This window comes from Mixophyes fleayi, chromosome 12 (assembly GCF_038048845.1).
Source record: "Mixophyes fleayi isolate aMixFle1 chromosome 12, aMixFle1.hap1, whole genome shotgun sequence".
Taxonomy (NCBI): Eukaryota; Metazoa; Chordata; class Amphibia; order Anura; family Limnodynastidae; genus Mixophyes; species Mixophyes fleayi.
Genome location: NC_134413.1, coordinates 21,301,445 through 21,323,207, shown reverse-complemented (window position 1 = coordinate 21,323,207; position 21,763 = coordinate 21,301,445). Strand labels below are relative to the sequence as shown.

Here is a 21,763-nt window from a genome sequence, read left to right as displayed (position 1 = left end):
TTTACATAACTAAAAAATGTTGTCCGATAGTTATAAAGTGCACAATACAGTTTGATTGTTTTGTACTTACTGACATCGTTAGATGAAGACCGCTGCTACGATTTGAAATCTGTGCCTTGCAGGCAGGACATAATTTATGTTTACATCATTGTACCCATGCTGTCTTATTAGAATACACGAGCTACAATTTGAGAATTCAAACAACTTAGCTCCTATAGAGTCATACCATACCGGTGACATCACCGCTCCCCAAATATAAAGATATAATTATATGACATCAATACTCTACAAATATAAATATATCTGACATCATTACTCTACAAATACAAATACATGTGACATCAATACTCTACAAATATAAATATATCTGACATCATTACTCTACAAATACAAATACATGTGACATCAATACTCTACAAATATAAATATATCTGACATCATTACTCTACAAATACAAATACATGTGACATGTATACTCTACAAATATAAATGATGATATAATTATTCAAATAATAATATATTTTACAGAATATTGTATACATATTTTTACATGTGTATTGCACTTATTAAGCAAACCTTATACCCATGACTTTTAGCATGAATTATCCATATTTGATTTTCCAGCATAAGAAACAAAATCGAAGGGCTGGACAGATTACATAATTCAGTAGGCAGTGAGATATTGCTGACAATGCATTTGACTTATGTAGCGTGAGCATATTGCACAACTTTACAACTGGACCCTTTGTATGGTCCTTAATGAGGGGACACCTAACAGTGACAAGTTTCTCATTGACGTTATCCCTATGTCTTGGTGTGTTTTACCTCTACTGACAGTTATTCCAAAATATGTCATGTAAAACGAGCCGTCGGTTAGTTGAGTACATACAAAAGGCAGACAAATCAGACAGGCCTAAAAGTTGGCTCTTACTGGCAAACTTGCCTGAAACATTACTAAAGATCATTTTCAAACCACAATCGCAGCGTAAATGCTCTTTTAAGATGTCGTGCGCCTACTTCTGGGCCTTGCCCCCATTTTTACAGGGAAGCATATGGATTTGAGTGACAAAATAACGAGCATGGAGGTGTGCAAAAGTCTGCACAGTCTGACTACTGATATAGACTGATATATAGAGAAAAGACTACAGAGTATAGGTCTGTGTGTTCCTACCTGTGGAACAGGCAAAAATATAACTTGCGGGATGAGATTATTTGAATTAGATGAAGGGGCGGATAGAGTTCGTTTCATTTTAAAATAAAATTCAATAGTTGTTCCCCAAATTAAAAAGAAAACATGAAAGACATATGTAGTAGGGTTTTAATCTTGACATTTTCCATGGTAAAGGAGTCATCTTTGGTCAGACACTTGTGAGTAGGAGAGTCAATGATGGGGACAGGCGCAGTCATGATAGTCCCTTCCCCTTCCACCCTCACCTTCAGTAGTATTAATGCCTCTGTCCTGTTATAGTTCTGATTTTAATGAAAACGAAATAAGTAACAAAGATTTCCGTGACCTTTTTAAAATGCCAAGTGGAACTGAGCTTAGAAAACATGGGAATATAAACATTGATGGAAGGGGGAAGGGGATGCAGGAAGCTGAATTTTAAATTAAGGACAAGTTTGTTTTTACCTACTGCGTATTAGCCTGGCATGGAAGGTGAGGGGCCGCTATGAGCATATTAGCCTAGGGCGGCCTGAAGCCTTAATCAGGGCCTGACTGTAAGGAAGGGTATACAAGCTTCTTCTCTCTACAAAAGGACCTGGGGTATATTTACTAAGCTGCGGGTTTGAAGAAGTGGAGGTGTTGACTACAGCAACCAATCAGATTCTAGTTATCATTTATTTAGTACATTCTACAAAATGACAGCTAGAATCTGATTGGTTTGCTATAGGCAACATCCCACTTTTTCAAACCCGCAGTTTAGTAAATTTACTCCTTGATGTATTTGCAATAAAAGCATGATTTATCGGAATTCGTCCATATACTTACACCCACTTTGCGTCTTTTATTTGCACTTCCGCAGGAAAATGTTTTTCTAGACGCACTTTGATCAATGTAATAAGATTTTAAGACATACAAGAGGGACACATGTTACAAAGGCAGTCCTAGTGTCCCATTACTCATGTGATTAATGTTAGGCATAAACTAAGCTAAATGGAGTGGTCGTAACATGGACATTTTCAGGTGTGTCCGCCAGCCCCCTAATCTACAGGAACAGCAGATTGACTTGCTGTGGCAGTACCAAGAGCTGTGAAAGGGGTACTCGGCAGATAAGTTGGTGCACTTGTAAATACAAATAAGCATTGGCGATGATCCCTGACTGCTAATGATGTGACGTATTGGAATTTTGACTCAAGAGAGTTATGAATGCAGAGGAAGCAATAAAAAGGGCAGTAGTACAAACACTGCACCTAACATAGCAACTTCATAGCTAAAATACAAGACATGGTTCAACTTGATCCTGCGTTTTATTACTTATTTTTAACAATGTTTGAACTTAATTTAAAGCAGCTGTTAAAATGAATTATTCAGTTATCCTTAAGAAAAAATCAGCTTATCAGCACATTTGATTTCCACAGGTACACAAATGCTGTTTTTTTCCGTGCCACATGATCCATGAAAATGCAAAGAAAAAAAAGTATTGAATTAGAATGTTCTTATATGTTGTTTGCTATTGAGAATCTTTCATCATCATCATCATCAGCAGCAGCAGCTATTTATATAGTGCCACTAATTCCACAGCGCTGTACAGAGAACTCACTCACATCAGTCAATGCCCCATTGGAGCTTACAGTCTAAATTCCCTAACATACATACACACACAGACAGATATAGACCGGGAGAGACTAAGGTCAATTTAATTGCAGCCAATTAACCTACTAGTATGTTTTTGGAGTGTGGGAGGAAACCGGAGCAAACGTAGAAACCCACGCAAACACGGGAAGAACATACAAACTCCACACAGATAAGGCCATGGTCAGGAACCTTAAAAATAAACATAAAATATAATTAATAATCACAACCAATAATTCTGAAGTTATCAATAAACTGGATGAGTTTTAAGGGGCCGTACACACCACTTACAGTAAATGTAGTTTCTGGTTCCTGTCCAGGCTATTCAGAGGAAAATACATTCAAATACATTGGACCGATAAATACTATTTCAAGTTTAGAGAAAATAATTGAATGTCCATCTTTTTTAAGGGTGACATGCATCATAACCTCTTCAAATGAAGGGCATTTAAAAGTGTTTATGTAGACAACCAAAAAGTATCAAGGTGTTAATGGCTGAGTGACAAGCAGCTGGCTAATGCTACCAATCATTATCTCATTAAAGTAACCAATACAAGAAGCTCAGAAACAATAAAATGTATAAAATCTCAAAACGTGAAGATTTCTTAGACATACAGTCAGGTCCATAAATATTGGGACATCCACACAATTCTCATATTTTGGGCTCTATACACCACCAAAATGGATTTGAAATGAAACAAACAAGATGTGCTTTAACTGCAGACTTTCAGCTTTAATTTGAGGGAATTTACATCCAAATCAGGTGAACGGTGTAGGAATTACAATGGTTTCTATATGTGCCTCCCACTTTTTAAGGGACCAAAAGTAATGGGACAATCGACTCCAAAGCTATTTCATGGACATGTGTGGGCTATTCCCTTGTTATTTCATCATCAATTAAGCAGGTAAAAGTTCTGGAGTTGATTCTAGGTGCGACATTTGCATTTGGAATCTGTTGCTGTTGACTCTCAATATGAGATCCAAAGAGCTGTCACTATCAGTGAAGCAAGCCATCCTTAGGCTGAAAAATCAAAACAAACCCATCTGAGAGATAGCAAAAACATTAGGTGTGGCCAAATCAACTGTTTGGAACATTCTTAAAAAGAAAGAATGCACTGGAGAGCTCAGCAACACCAAAAGACCCGGAAGATCACTGAAAACAACTGTGGTGGATGACAGAAGAATTTTTTCCCTGGTGAAGAAAAACCCCTTCACAACAGTTGGCCAAATCAAGAACACTCTCCAGGAGGTAGGTGTATATGTGTCAAAGTCAACAATCAAGAGAAGACTTCACAAGAGTGAATATAGAGGGTTCACTACAAGATGTAAACCATTTGTGAGCCACAAAAACAGGAAGACCAGATTAGAGTTTGGCAAACAACATCTAAAAAGGCCATTACAGTTCTGGAACAACACCCTATGGACAGATAAGACAAAGATCAACTTGTACCAGAGTGATGGGAAAAGAAGAGTATGGAAAAGGAAAGGAACTGCTCATGATCCAAAACATACCACCTCATCAGTGAAGCATGGTGGTGGTAGTGTCATGGCGTGGGCGTGTATGGCTGCCAATGGAACTGGTTCCCTTGTATTTATTGATGATGTGACTGCTGACAAAAGCAGCAGGATGAATTCTGAAGTGTTTCGGGCAATATTATCTGCTCATATTCAGTCAAATGCTTCAGAACTCATTGGACGCTGCTTCACAGTGCAGATAGACAATGACCCGAAGCATACTGCAAATGCAACCAAAGAGTTTTTTAAGGCCAACAAGTAGAATGTTATGCAATGGCCAAGTCAATCATCTGACCTGAATCCGATTGAGCATGCATTTCACTTGATGAAGACAAAACTGAAGGGAAAATGCCCCAAGAACAAGCAGGAACTGAAGACATTTGCAGTAGAGGCCTGGCAGATCATCACCAGGGATGAAACCCAGCATCTGGTGATGTCTATGCTTTCCAGACTTCAGGCTGTAATTGACTGCAAAGGATTTGCAACAAAGGATTAAAAAGTGAAACTTTGATGTAGGATTGTTTAGTTTGTCCCATTACTTTTGGTCCCTTAAAAAGTGGGAGGCACATATAGAAACCATTGTAATTCCTACACCGTTCACCTGATTTGGATGTAAATACCCTCAAATTAAAGCTGAAAGTCTGCAGTTAAAGCACATCTTGCTTGTTTCATTTCAAATCCATTTTGGTGGTGTATAGAGCCAAAAATATGAGAATTGTGTCGATGTCCCAATATTTATGGACCTGACTGTATATAGGAACTAGTGGCAATGAAAGTATATGACATAACGCTGCCTTTCAAATGTTGCCAATGTCATTTATTTTATCAGTAGTGTCTTATCATATAGAATGCCTGGAATTCCTCCCATCCTACTGAAAGCCAAGAAATATGAGAAAATGGTCCAGCATAATCTCCAAATGTCTTGCAATTGCCAACAGAGCGCAACCTTACTTGTTGTTCAATGCCCGTTTCTTGCATTACACTACACTGATGCAGGTATAATGCTCACTTTATTTCACTCATCCAAGATCTCATCAGCAAGATATGTGAACATCATTTATTTGGCTAAGGGCAGGTAATCCTATAGCTCAATACACTAAAGTCCACCTACAGTGTTCTTTTAAGCTGATATTATTAGTCAGTTGTTCTATTTCTGCATTATCATGCCTTGTTTCTGTTGTCTGGCTATTAACATTGATCAATTGCTTTGCTGTTTCACCCTTATCAATGTTTATTTATAAGGTGCCTCAGATTCCGCAGAACCGGACAGTCGTCAATATCTGTAGCTGTATCTGGGGGATTCAGTACATGAGATTAGATAAACAAGGTCCAAATGGTTCAGTCTCATGAAAGCAAATTAATGGCCCATGCGACAACGGATTTGAGTATCAATCGAATTTTAGTGTCTCCTCTATATCTAAACTAAAAACTATACTATCAGTGGTAATGAGCCACTCTGTCAATCTCTACATTGGTTGCCTGTTTTTCACGAATCCAATAAAAAATTCTTCTACTAACATACAAGGCCATCAACAAAATTGCACCGTTATACGTCTCCTCACTTGTATGAAAATATCTCCCAACTTGATACCTCCATTCTGCACAAGATCTACTTCTCTATTCCACTCTCATCACATCCTCCCATTCCCGGTTACAGGACTTTTTTCGGGCTGCACCCACTTTGTGGAATTCTCTTCCTCATCCAATAAGACTTTCCTCTAGTTTTCAAACTTTCTCTGAAAACCCACCACTTCAAAGAAGCTTATAATATTCCTCAACCACCATCTTAATCTCCCTAGGTTACCCTATTACCACCCTCTACACAACTAACACAAGACAACAACCACATGACTAACATTGCTGTGTGACTGATCACACAGACCACTTAATACTTTTACCTTTGCATTCTAGCTGGACCAATGTGCGATATGATGTAGCACGTGCCCTTATGTATTAAACCATTGTCCTATAGATTGTAAGCTTGCGAGCAGGGCCCTCTTACCTCTCTATCTCTATGTATTAACCAGTATTGTTTTATTAATGTTTGTTCCCAATTGTAAAGTGCTACGGAATTTGCTGGTGCTATATAAATAAATGTTGATGATGATGATGATAATGATGAATGGGACATCTGAAATTGTGATCACATAATGTGGGTGTAACTAGTATTGCAAGAATATTGAAGTGTTGAGTATCAGGGAATGGAAAGAGAGGTTCAATACTAAACAAGACCCTTAGGAGATCACCATAGAAATTTTAAACAGAATTATGCCTTCAGTCTTTGGACAAACCCCTCCCTCGTACAATGAATCCATGTCTAGTTTTGCGGTTTGGTGGATGCTTCGGAAAATGTGTAGGGTGAATGCAGTAGAAAGACACGTCATAGTCCAAATTATTCTCAGATTAGATGGTGATAACAGTGCAGGCATCGTGGTGGTACAATTACCACCACAATACTTGTTAAATAGCCTTCCCCATGCAAAGGCACTTGCTAGTTAGCTGCTGAGATGCCATGTGTGATTGGTCAGAGTGTGCTCAGTAGTTGCCAAGGGTTGGATGAGTTACATAATGTCGCTCATTATGTGTTTTTAATGCCCCTGCACAGAGCATCGGTCGCTGACATGAAGGTGAAGCAGCCAGCAGTTTGTTACATGTGATGCTACTCCTTGATGTCAGTGTTAAGCCGGAACCACATCTGAGGGCGGGGGTCCGACTATGGAGCCCCCAAAGCTTGCGTCGGCCCTGGTGCAGAGATACTGTATGCACTCTGAGCACCACTAAAAGAATATATTGGAGTCTCTCAAAAACCTGCCTGGTCACTTATGGTAAGAGTAAGAAATTGCTCTAAAATTGTGTCCTACTTAATTGTCGCTAATTATGCAAAATTAATCAGAAAATTCTCAAAAGACTAGTATTTGGCAAAAGGTAAGTGACTTCACTAAATTATTTTCATTTTCATTTTTGGATTAGTTCCCCTTTAAAGTCATCTTAATTTAGACAACCTCGTTAGGCATAGTTTCCCTTTAATTTTATTTGCAAACATATAGTATTACTATGTTGTTTTTTCGAATGTACCCTATTTATGCTGATAAGTTAATAAGTACAAGGTAATAGCTGCATGAATATATATTTATCACTGGGTTTCTTCTCGGCCGTGAAGCAATGGAAGAAACTAAATTAAAAAAATGCACTGCAATACTAAAAAAATACAGAGTACACAATCCTGTCTCCATGATAAATATTGCATTGCTGAAATTTTCAAAAAATGGTACTGAAATCTAGCAATGCTAAAATAACAAAACATAAGAAAAGCTTCACTAAAAAGCGGAGATGTTTTTTTTTAAGCTACTGGCTGGTATTGAAAGATACAGACACATTAACATATTCCTATGCTAATGCAACAACCTCTTCTGTGAATGCATTGAGCAAATACAATAACATAGTCTCTCTTCTGTTTGTTATTTGACTTTGCTTGACTACAGCTTGCCATGTGCAAACTATAATTAATAATGTTAATTTAGCATCACCAGAACATGAAAATGAGGTGACAGAGTGACATTTGTACAAGAAAACTGAACACAGAAGGTAATCATTTTTGGATCCCGTATGCTTGGGTTACCAGAGATTTTGCTACTGAAAAATGTAAAGGCTAAATAAATGTAAAACAAATGGAAGGAAGGAAATGTATTAAAAAAGTACAAACCATAATACTCATTGCAGCAGTAGCCAAATATTTACATGTGGTGCAACCCACTGCCCGTCATAATTCCATAAAGATAAACATCCATTATATTCCCCTAGTCTTAAAATAGTTTGCAACTCACTAACTCATTAAAATTGTCTACAAGGGTCTCATAGTTAATTACAGGAATAAAGCTTGGTTGTGTTTTACTCTAGGAGTCGATATTTATTTTATTGTTATTTTTTTTACTTCCTTCTACATAGTATTTTATACTAATGGGGGATTTTGAACACATGTAGTCCCCCACTTAAATTACTAATGATATTTCAAGCATTTTGAGTGTGAACCTGCAACTATGGATTAACATGTCCTAATTTAATGGCAAATTCAAAGCTATCTACCTCTATATCAAGCCTGCCATTTGTTCCACAAGTGGTTATATTTTAGGTACACTATTAACTTTCAATATATCTCCTCTCTCACCTTTGCTCAGGGGTTAACTGGGCTGGGGGGCATCTGCCCCCTGATCCGAACCAAAAGTGGGCTGCTTTGGGCTGGGTCACTGGTCTATCTGCATTTTGTCACTTTAAATGCTCCTACTAGGATGCAGAGCCAAGTCTTGCAACCCAGGCTAGAGTTTGCAAGCCAGCCCCTAGCTTTGCTATTTGCTCTTGCACCAGGTAATGAAAAGTCATTATGAAATGTCTGATTGTAGTTATAATATACTTAAGTGCTCAACCAATCAGAGGTCATGGGAGATTTTTAATCAGAGACTCTAGTGGGGTGGAGCCTAGAAGACTTTGGGACTGGTGGCCTCTCTAATGATCTTCAGCATAATCCTCAATTAATTACCTCTATCACTGGTGCACTGAGAACTGAATTGAATGTCATGCTGCACATGCTACCTTCCACCTCTTCATTGCATAAACAAACTTCTAACGTTAGGAGCAAATCTAGCTAAAGGGTTCAAATTTTGGTCTTTGCAACCCATGTTGTGATGCAGCTATTTTGTATGCAGGTAAACAATGGCCTGCTTTTGAATGTATTATTTTTTCAATGATTTTCTCCGAACTCTAAATCTGTCTGCTTATTTTAAATTTGGCTGTTCAACAGGGTTTTACCAAGGTGCACAATAGACCATTTACATATAACACCCAATAACTATATGAAACAAAGTTCACATGTCAAATTTATTTTTCTTGTTACAGAATTCACCTTATTAGAAGTCTCAATCAAAAGCCACAGTTGATGTCAAGTTTTATTCAGATGAATCCACCCAATTAGACAGATTCCATCCACAGTATAATTTGCTGGCAAAGCTGCTAAAATATCTGAAAATTTGGAATTACATTTTATTTGATAAGAGGTCCCAGGAAACTGTCACTGCTTCCGAGAGGTAAGAAGTCATAAAAAGGTGACCTATTCCCTTTGACAGTGGTTTGGAATTTTCAAACATCACTTAATAGATCTAACTCTGGAGAACTTTAGATCAAATAGTCCTGTATATAAATAATCCATTCTTATATTCATTTCCCTCCACAGAGCCCCACATTAGTAACAAATGAATGGTGAATATAAAAAATATAAGGGAAAAAGTACATTTGCAGCTTTGTAAAGGTAGTGTACAAAACAGAAAAATACAAATGGAAACACCCCAGTAAATGAGAGGCCAGGGGCAAATGCAAGGTTTCGAGAAGGGGTTTCTAAATGCTTGATTTTGGAACCAAGCAAAAACAAATTATCAATATTAAATATAGAACAATAAATGTTTATAAAGATAATAAAGTATGTTAAATAAAAATTAGGCATAAACTAAGCAATACATTAATGTAAAAATCCCACATTATGATTAATCTCCTGTACATAAATCTGACATTCTTACCAAATGAATATGATGCTTTTTAAATCAACTGAGCACTTCAAAAATCATATTAATGTCTCCCCACCATCAAATGAAATAAAAAAAAAAATAAAAAAAAAAATACTGTCAAAGTTACACCCAATACATCACATCACTCTCAACAGCTGACAAACTGCAGAGGTGCACAGTTATTTTACTTTCTAAATTAGACAAACACTAGAGCCAAAACATATGTAAAAGAGGTACTAAGAAATAAGTAACAGTGATACCCCACTAAAGCAGGATATCCCTTTAAGAAGTTCTGGGTTTGCTGGCAGCTATGTGGCATTTGGAGTGTAAAACTACAGTTCCCAGCATGCTTCAGAAATTTGGCAGGGAAGGAAAAGAACTACAGGTAGAAGGAGTTAGATATAACAACCAAGGTATGCGGTGGTATGCCCGAGTCTGCCACAAAAACACTCATGCACAAAGTATATAATAAAAAAATGTTTATTCTAACATGTAAAAAACCATAATAGGTACAACCAATGTGGGCTGTTACCGGTGCCAAAACGATTGGTAGCGAGGTAGGTGCACCTACACGCTGACCAGATATTATATATATACCAGTCCAGCAACTGTATAAAAACCGTTCCACTCTATTATTATAGAGATTATGATATGATTTTCACGGAATTTCCAAACCCTATTTAGGGATAATAATAAGGAGAATCCTCCTCTTCTAGATGTAGATATTGTACGTAGCTCCGTGTATAGCTCTTGTTCTCACCACATCAACTCCAAACACTAGCGCGTGGTCCCGCTAGTGACTGACGTCATAGAAGTGCGTCCCCGTCTCCTCCGGGACTCTTCAGAAGTATAAAGGTGAACGGTTGGTGGAAAGATGCACTGGTATAGGCACTGAACTATAGTCCACAAGAATAGTTAAAATAATTGCTGTTCAACTGACGCGTTTCATCCCCATATAGGCGATTTCCTCAGAGGATGTGGTGAGAACAAGAGCTATACACGGAGCTCCGTACAATATCTACATCTAGAAGAGGAGGATCCATGTCGGTTATACAGTACATAGTACATATCAAGGTACCGGTCTTATAATACATCGCCAGAAATTGGTAAGAGACTTTTGTTACCTTTTGACATTCCGTATTGGATTTCATCAGTTATTCCGGAGTTGGACCTCCCAAACACACCACTTTATTCTCCTTATTATTATCCCTAAATAGGGTTTGGAAATTCCATGAAAATCATATCATAATCTCTATAATAATAGAGTGGAACGGTTTTTATACAGTTGCTGGACTGGTATATATATAATATCTGGTCAGCGTGTAGGTGCACCTACCTCGCTACCAATCGTTTTGGCACCGGTAACAGCCCACATTGGTTGTACCTATTATGGTTTTTTACATGTTAGAATAAACATTTTTTTATTATATACTTTGTGCATGAGTGTTTTTGTGGCAGACTCGGGCATACCACCGCATACCTTGGTTGTTATATTTATCTATTTTTGGGGTGCAGATCCCCAGCGTTGGTACTGAGTTTGAGCAGTCATTTCAGTGCCGGACTAAGTTATATTTTGTTGAGAAGGAGTTAGAGTTTTGCCCAGGAAAACAGAGTGACATAGAGAAATGGAGAGGACAAGATAAGAGAAAGTACAGAGCTAAGATGTATGACAAGGTAAACAAGAGAGTTAAACGGAAGGTTGAGAAACAGAGACTTTGGGCTAGATTTACTAAGCTGCGGGTTTGAATAAGTGGGGATGTTGCCTATAGCAACCAATCAGATTCTAACTTTCATCTATTTAGTACTATCTACAAAATGACAGCTAGAATCTGATTGGTTGCTATAAGCAACATCCCCACTTTTTCTAACCCGCAGCTTAGTAAATCTAGCCCTTTGAGTCCTATAAGTTCTTTGCAAACAGAAGAACCTTCAGTGTTTTTGGTAAGACAATGTGAGTTAATGCCTGCAGTGTCCACACTACACACTCAATACTTAATACTTAGTATTAAATCTTGATTACCAACTCTTGATTTGGTTCACTTGTTCACCTAATTAAGTGCACATAATATTACTATAGCAAAAGCAACTTTGACAGAAATAAACTGCATAATTCTCCAGTAGGGACCCTTAACATTTCAATGCAGAATAATACTATTAGATTACTTAATAAAATAAGGCCTTTATTGATACGCATAATTTAATATATATAAGGGCTACGTTTATTGCCAATCCTATTGCCAGGAAAACTGTATTTGTTAATTTGTATTTGTATTTGAAGCTCAGTTGTCTCTTTGTCTGTGTTCTGCTGGGGAAACCCTTGCTTCTCTGTTGTGGTGTGGGTCCTCTTGAGTCCAGCCAAAGTTAACACAGGTGAAGAATATCACAGAAAGAAGAGTCCATAGGTCCACACTAGCCAAACGTACCAGCCACCTTATTTTATACACTTATGCCTAATCCATAATCCCTGGGCCATCACATAAGAACAATAACAGTAGCCATTTTGATGAAGCCAAAATTCATTAAACCCTAGGCAGATTCCCACAGAAATGATCCTTAGACTGTAGACAAAGTATTATAGTTTTGTTAATGCAGGTACTAATTGGGGGGTCCTTAGAAACCTTTTCCTCCTTACTTCTCCAAACCACAAAACTATCATGACTCAATTATGTATTGGGAGGTGCTTCTGAGCAATAGGAAATCCCCAAAATGCACATTTGGTGACACCAAACATATTGAAAGCAAGGGCTTTCACACAGGTGGTGTTCATGTGTTAATTAAGCAAATAATAACCCAGCAGGGTCAGGATCATGTTTAAAAATAAAAACATGAGGCATTCGTTCATATTTGGATCAAAACATTTAAGCTTGTATCCCAGTATCAAGGGTACCTCACTGTATGCAAGTCCTACATTCACCGTTATGCTTCAAACATAATTAAAATGCAGTTAAAATCAGAAGCACTCACCTTCCTCGTACAGGGGCTTACATCTAGCAAGGGCTAGCTTGTAAGCCACACCTAAATAGGCCTGATGGACAGCTGCCAAGACAACCTGCCCTAGAGTTGGACAGCGTGCCCCACCCAGAAGCTACCTACCGGTCCTGTGCTGAAAACATGTCTGTCTTGGGATGCCTTGTTCACTCACCACCTTAATAATATAAAATAAATATAAATTTTTTGATCCATTATAGTCCAAATGGGAAAATAAAGCTTTGCTTTCTTCTTTATCGGTCATAGTTGGAATATGAGGAGGAGGTGTTCACTGTGGGGTTTTAAAAATTATATCTTGTTTACTAATAAGGGAACTGGACATGGGAACTGTTTTTATTACAGGTGGTGAGTACATCTACTACTGCATTCTCCAATTAACAGATTCCATTAATAGTACAGTACTTTGCTAAAGAAGCAGATTTCCAAGTGCACTCTAAGCAACATAATAAAAATGCTCATACACTAAAATGTCACATAATAGAAACACAGTCCCAATGTCCCCTCACTCTAATTAAGTCAGATATAATGCTAAACTTAATATGCTAAACTTAATATTATAGGTCAAAATATTTATTTAATAGAAGTGGCACTAAAGGTATAGAAGGCAGAAATGTTAAATGACTTTTAGACTACAACTCTTAAGACTAATACAGTCCCTGTTCCCTAAAGCCCTTACCAGGTGTCTCATATGCCACAAAGTCACATTCTATGCACGCAGGTGCTGCAGGTTGAAGTACAAATAATTTTCCAAAATGACCAGGTCACTATTCTGCTGCAGGCGCTGGGTTTCTTATGCCACCTGACCCCACCAATTCCCTGGATAAATCTGGTGCTGCAAAACTCAAGTCACAAACTCTGGGTTGCAGCAATGCAACCTCTGCACAGTGAACCACAGGCTCAGTTAACAACCAATGCACATTTTTTCCCTTTTCATCTTTGCTGATCTGCATCAAGGAATAACCTAATGAACTGCTGTGAGTAACTAGTTGCCAGCACCTGAGACTTGTTTCAGGCCTATCTAAACAGCTTCCTGAGATCTACACGTTACAAGTTTATTGAGTTTGTCTATGTTCTCCCTGAACATGTGCTCCTAAATCTATCAGATTATTGCCTGTGTTTTTACCTTCTGTACCAGCTTTGTATGACTGCCTGTCCGGCAATTAACCCTTTTGACTCTGGATGACTACACTGCTGGCTCTTAACCCATGGAGATCATCTGGAAACTCTTATGGACTGATTGCCACTCTCCTATACAGAAAACATCTTGCTCAATAAAGGCTGTGCATTTTCTCCTTCTACTAGAATCCATCAGTAGAATGCTACAAAACCTAGGTGTTTGCAGTGTACATCACCTATGCTTCATAAACAAGCACCATTGAAAGTTTGTTTCTGTTCACACAGTATATTCACTTAAGTGTAGTTGGTATGGGCTACTATATGTTTTTTTTCCCATGAATGGTTCTCTTTATAGTTCTGGCAGCATCCATTTGTATTGATATATTCTTTAGTATAATTTTTTCACTTTGGTGTTGATTACTATCTGTACTTTTGATTTCATTCATGCCTATGGGGATGCCGAGTCAGTAACTAAATGCCTATTTAAAACTACAATAGCAAATAATATTAGTAATTCCTAACCTATTAAATTTGATTAATTTTTCACCTATAGGAAATCTTAATCAGAAACTAAATACTTATTTTAAACTACAAAAGTAAAAATATAGATAATTTCCAAAATATTAAGAATCAAGTACATAGCTTTACATCAATAATGAAAAGGGCAAAGTGTACACACCAGCTGTTCCTGACTGCTACCATTTTCAGTTTCTAAATTCTCACTCACGTCACCCAGGAGCATAGTCTGATAAAATCACTCTGGCAACTCTCTAATGTATGAAATATATAAAATCTGTTTTTAAAGCCTGTGCTTAGAATTTTGGAACAATGCCCAGAACAGATACCAGTTTCAATACATGAGGTTAAGGAAGCATTTGACAGATTGAAAGAATGTACCCATTGTTATGTGTATCTAGGGGGCAAATGAACAGGGAGATAATGTATGAGATGTTTTAGATGACCTGCAACGCAAATAGAACATATAGCTTAGCAATGAGAGACTATAAATGATATAAGTAAACGGCTATCCCAGACAGCAAATTTATGCTAAGATAGAAGTTCATCCTATAACCTCCATGATTTTAATAATACACATCACCATTTATTCATAGTTGTCTGCTCTCTCTGGATGTCAAGGAGACTCCTGGAATATTGTAAGACTACCTTGATTCGAGGGAGAGCAGGTTAAGGTCCCGGGAGTGTGCAAAATTGGTGGGGATGGGCTGGCCCCATTGACATTGCTACAAGCCAGAAATAAAATGTAGACAAGTACAGATTAATTATACTCAGCTCAATAAATTACTGTGAAATTGGATGCTTGACAGTCAACTAAATACCAACAACAAGTTTTGTATTGGTTTTCATTAAAATATGTTACAAGGTATTTTTGAGATTTGTTGCCCTCTTATACATTATATTAGGATATCTATTTAGCATGGAGTTTAAAATAGGAGCTTTTCTAAATTTTTCAAATTTTATATAATTGACTTTTATACCTTGTATTTAGTAACAAAAAGTCTTTTTTAATAGAATTGTTATGAATTTACCTTTTTTTTTTTACGTTTTGGGGGGTAATAGAGTGTCACATCTGACTATTCCCCACAGTTTGTATAACATGACCAAATCCTGCTCTTTGCAGCCCTTTTCTAGAAATGTATTTTTTTATTTTAGAAAAATTGGTTTTGTTTTGAATTGGTGTCTGTGAGTTTTACAGGTGCAAAAACAATTAGTAGTGTCAATACATATTTTAAGATTCAAGATATTTTACAATAAAAAAAATGTATATTATTCCAAATAAATTCTATTATTCTATTCTGGGTGTGGGAGGAAGGGATTTGTTTTTTGTTCTATTCCACTAATAACGCATCTGTATAAGTATCACATATCAATAATCACTGATATATAACCTTTTTCCCAATTGAAACATAAAGAGTATCTCTTAAATTCATTCTTAAAATTCTGTTTCATGTTGAGAACCTAACCAGTTATTTCCCTTATAGGAACTGAGAACACCGGATCTACAAGTAACATGATAATCTGTACTCCTATTTCCATTGTCTAATAATGTTGTGTCCAGAATTATTTTTGTCCTACTACATTCTGTATCTACCTTTAATGGAAGAAAAACGAACTGTTTAGGCCAATTTGCCATATGTCTTACTACAATTTCACTTAAAGATCAACGGTAATAGATTTACTGTGCACAGGAAAATTCAGACCTTTAGATGTTCTCCTTCCATTATTCCAGGTTATACTATATATATATATATATATATATATATATATATATATATATATATATATATATATATATATATATAATTAGATTTAACTAAAACAAATTACCTTTAATTTTTTGGCTGATCATCCTCTCTTTCCATCCGATAAAAAAACCTTACTTTTTTTTGCAATTTTCATGTAGTCTAATGAAGGGATAGTAATGGAATTTCTTATTTTGCACCTGGTTTGACCTGAAGCCAGGCTGCGCCCACATGCTGCTGATATTTTATGTGATATTTTATTTTGAAGCTTGTTTGGGCTACTGGTGTATTGTGGTAAGACTAAAATTACAATTATGTCTCCATTCAACTTTCTGATCAAAATGATCTGAATCTTGAATATGATGATATTTTTCCTAGTTAGCTTGTGTGTCATCTTTCCAGGAATCTGTAATGGTTAGGGTCTAATGTAAAGTTTTATTAGAAATATATGCCTCTTGCCATAAATAAAAAATTACTTATATCTTTATGCCACTATCTGGCCTGAGGTTTAGCATAAATCCTTTTATCTATTTAAAATTTAGAAGATTTAATTTCCATTGCTCCCTTTTCAGGATTTTCCAGTTTAGTTTTATATTCTTTACTGTATGCATCAGATTGCTTAGTTTTTGAGAATGGTTAAAGTTGTTTAAAAATTGCATCAAGTTCCTTTTGTAATCTCGCCAGTAAGTCACTTCTTAATTTAATAACAACTAATTAATTCAAATGAATACAAATCTAACATTCTATCCATAAAAAGTTTTGTTATCTAGCCCCAGAGTTGTATTTTTCATTATTCTTAAACCTCTTGGTAATCTATGATTTTAATGTACTTTTCTAATGTAATTAAGTCCCACCAGTGTTTAATTTCTTTATGTTTTAGATTATCTAGTAGAATTATTGAATATTGAATATTATTTCTAAAGTAGGACCAAAGTGTGGAAGCATTTCTAGAATCCCTATTTTCTATTAATAAACCTGTTGATGAATAACCCCCTGGCAATGGATTAACACTAGCATGATCTGGTAGCATAGAGGTAGACATAGGAACACTGCTTTACTTATTAGAGCTTGTGCATCATGTGGCCAGGGCACCTTAAAGCAATGGTACATGTATGTATATTTCTTAAACCTGTGGAAATGATGTCCTTACTTGTGCTATATAAATGTTAGATCCCCAGATTCCTTTTGTTATCTATGTATGCTTACCTGCATTAAAGTACAAAACAATGAATCTGAGAGCATAAAATATAACCCATTCTTAGCCCCTCAATTCTGTCTGTCATTCTGCAGTGAAAAACTTTATTCAGTGAATATAAATTCCTGACACTTCTGTTTCTCTTGTAATTACTTAAGTTTGAAATACATCAAAGCTGTAAAGAACAATTTAACTTAAACAATAATTGAATATGCAAATTAACGTCTTAAATTGCCACTCGAATAAGAAAAAGTCGGGTCTTTGGGTTTTAACCATATTGTGAACACATTTGAATGGTACATAAATTTCACTGTAAGCACTGAAAGGAAAACAGGATGCAAGGGAAAGAATGCAATAGTAAATAAATAATGTGATTAACTATGTAAAGTGCTTACAAAGTGTCTGATTTAGGAAAGGTCATAAACACAGAATAAATTAAGGTGGTTTAGCTAAAGCAGCGGGTAATGTGCTACACTACACAAAGTGAAACTAAAGCTAAACAAAATTGTTTGACATTTTGCAATTAAGTCTGAACTGTTCTATCCTGCTTTTCATTGGTTATCAAAACTGACATTTATTTGTTGTTTATTGTATTCTACCATATATTTGAGGAAGTCCATCCAACATACATCAATGTCTAGGATGATTCATTAATCTGCTCAATTAGCTGCAATGTATATATATTTTTTTACCTGTTTATATTTTCCTTTTTTCCATTACGACAATAAAAACAAAATATGTCTATTATCATTGTCACAACAAGCCTCAGCTGGGCATGCGTGATATGAGGATGTAGAACAGTTACGCAAAATAAAACCACCTGATCTAGTCTCGAAATTACTAAAATCCCCCATCATTATATCTCACACTCTTTAACAGCCACTTCTGCCACCACTAAGATTTCTTTCAAGAGCTGACACTCTTTAGGAAGACTTCAGTTACTTTCTGACTTATCCCAAAACACAATCACAAACTAATTTAATCAGAGATACTGTAAAGTACACAATTCTCTGTCTAATGTAGCATTATAAAACACAGCCAATTTGACATAAATTCTTTAAGAATACAAAAACAGAACATTATTAAATGGAGTTTTATATGGCAAAGAAAGTCACAGTGTTTATTGTATAAAAAAAATTACAAACAGACACACTGAAATAAAAAATCAACACAGTTTTCTTTAATATAAAACAGTAATAAAAATAGAAATGGCCACACACATACTCTTTGCGTAATTCTGTCGCCTGAGGGAAGGCTAGAAGTTGGAAAGTTCCTCAATAGCAGACAGAACCCTAAAAATTGTTAGTATTTTTAAACATTTTCTTTTTGCCCCACCCAAAAAAACCTTAACTGTGACTTAAGAAGACTGTGGTATGCTAATCAGTTTTATAAGGATTTCTATAAATAGGGTAATCCTCTTTTGGAACATAAGAGAAATATAATATAACATCCTGTGAAGGAGCTCCTATATCGTCGCTGATGATGCAGTGACGGTGGGCGGAGCTTCAGCCACTCATAATGGCTACTAGCATTCCACTGCTGTTTACATGCGCCGAAATTATACGCAGATTAAGATATAAACTGGATGATATACACACACACACACACACACACACACACAAAGGAAACCCTGAACTTAAATATACATATGAGGATTGCTAAAGTATGGGATAATAATAATAATAATAATAATAATAATAATAATAATAATAATAATAAATAATAATAACAGAATAGGATATTAAATACCCACTTCTGAAATAACATCATGCCTTAACATGTATTATTCAACGTGACTAAAATAGTGAAAAAGATGCAAATTGCGTTATATCCCAATAATTAATGAGATTAGTTATTAGTAAGATCGAAGGCATTGCATCATTATTATGGCGGAACACAGGATCCTATAGCAAATGATGAAACAACCAAACCGCGTCAATTATGATGGCTAGAAGACCCATAATTAATTGCAGCAAACCTATTTTTATTTCCGTACTTTTTTTATTTTTCATAATGATGAAACAAATGACCTTTAATGACTGAATTATCTCCTCAAGGGAAAATAGGGACAATCTGCCTATTTAATGTTAACATTTGTTTCTCTAGGTGGACTAGTGATTGAGTGTTGCACAATAATAGGTTTGATTGTGCACTAACTTGAGAATTTTGGGGAAATGCAATATTTTTTGTTAAATAGCTATGTGTTTATCTCTTGCAGAACACGATACTCTGCTATTTTGTTCTCTATTTCAGAGTAACATCACACTGACCCTGAATAGCATAGAACCATTAAAGGCACCACAACCTCATATTTCCATCAGAAACTCATCTTTGAAAGTTGTCTAGCGCACACGTGCTTTGGCGTCACTTTGGAATTTTGAGTAGATGGCGCGCACCGGTCATCCGCGTACAGCCAATAGTGGCTATTTTGGCTGGGTGAATTCAGGTCTACAAGACGAACCAATTGACTTAATTTCCACGCAACAAACAAGGAAGTATTTACACAGGTCGTTAAACCAGTCATTAAGATCATCAAACAGGTAGCTATGGATTTCATTAACATCACTAAACTCGCAGAAGGTAGTATGTTTAATCCTGTCATACCAGATAGTTATACATCTGCAGAAAACTTATGGGCACAACTGCTAGACCAGGTGTGCAATCATAACAAATGTTTTTTGATAGGTGAGGTGTGTTTAAGAAAATCCATAAAAGGTTCCAAATGTTGGTTAGTCCAGGTTTTTGGAGGACACAATTTGGAGACCGGAACTTGCAGAAATGATAGCTAAAGTATGGTGACTAAGAAAGTTAATGTAATAAATCAGGAAGATAGCTGTAAAAATTGTATTGATAAAGATAAGGAAATCGTTGAGTTATGTGTTGACCTTAATACTGCAGATGATCGGATGTCTTCTGCTGAAGACCAACTGGCACAATTACAACAGGATTTAGAAAGTAGAGCCCAAATGATCATGAATATGCAGGGTTTAATAACTGACCTCTCAAATTCGATAAAAGAGTTATTTAAAAGTAATCCTTGGGTGGACTCTACAGAGTTAATACCCACTAAACAAATTTGTGTTTTTAATAGGGAAAGTGGTAGTATAGCTGGATATCAAGCAGATTTATCTGGCTTGGATCTCACTGCACCACCACCTGATAAGCAGGATGTAAGATCCCCTGTCACTTACCCAGTGATACGCACAGTGGAGTACACCCCAACACTGGTGGGAAATACTGTTGGTGCACGGGCACAAGACCAGAACAGTGATGGGACATTATAGATTCCACTCCTGTCTTAGGGCCAAGCAAAAATGGTAGCAAGGATTTGATCTCTTTCAATCAACCTTTTACAGGTAATGATATAAAAAAAAAAAAAATCCTCTGGAAACGCAAAAAAGAATTTCCTCTATATGATAGCAGTTAAGACCCTTTCACCTCATGCGATATTTTTGAGGGTCACTGCACTTAACTTAGTGTGGCCCCAGAATATCGCATGGATCTCTTCAAGTTGTGGCTACCCACACACACACATATATATATATATATATATATATATATATATATATATATATTACACACATACACACACAAAGGAAGACCCTGAACTTAAATATACATATGAGGATTGCTAAAGTATAGGTTAAGAATAATAATAACAACAACATAATAAGATATTATTTACCTACTTCTGAAATAACATCATGACTGTTGAATCTATAATGTATTATCTGTATTATATGTATGCATTTATGTATTGCACGTTTGATTATCTTTGTAAAGTAAAAGACTAGTACCTTTCCGTCTGTTTAGTGTGTTTAGATAACTAGAATGAATAGGATGAATGGATGTTTATATAGATAATGCAGTACAGTGAAGTAAATGATAGATTGGAATTTATTCAGTGATGAAAACATAATGGTGGGCTATCTGACGTGCAGGTTAATAGATGTGTAATACTTAGGCGGTATATATAGCCTTGTCAAACACAGGGAACGGGTAAGTCGCGCTTATGGATTTCTAGTTGGGATCCGTAAGCATAACAGCTGGGATACCTTGTTTACAGTTGTCATGGTAATAAAATAGCGAAAAAGACACAAAATGCGTTATATCCCAATAATTAATGAGATTAGTTATTAGTAAAATCAAAGGCATTGTATCATTATTATGGCGGAACACAGGATCCTATAACACATCCAATAAACATAGTATGTGTTTATGCACATATGCATAGGAAATATGATTATGAAATATGGGTTTCTTAGGAAGATATTTTATTTCTATATCTTCTCTATCAGACTAGTGTTTATGAAATATACGCAACAGTCTTCTCAAATATGGA

The 21,763-nt window shown here is 36.2% G+C and overlaps 1 protein-coding gene across 2 annotated transcripts in view; it reads right to left on the bottom strand.

Annotated features, from left to right (window-relative positions):
• Positions 1–21,763, bottom strand: part of KCNH5 (potassium voltage-gated channel subfamily H member 5) — a 272,890-nt gene that overhangs the window by 29,256 nt on the left and 221,871 nt on the right. The window lies entirely within an intron of this gene.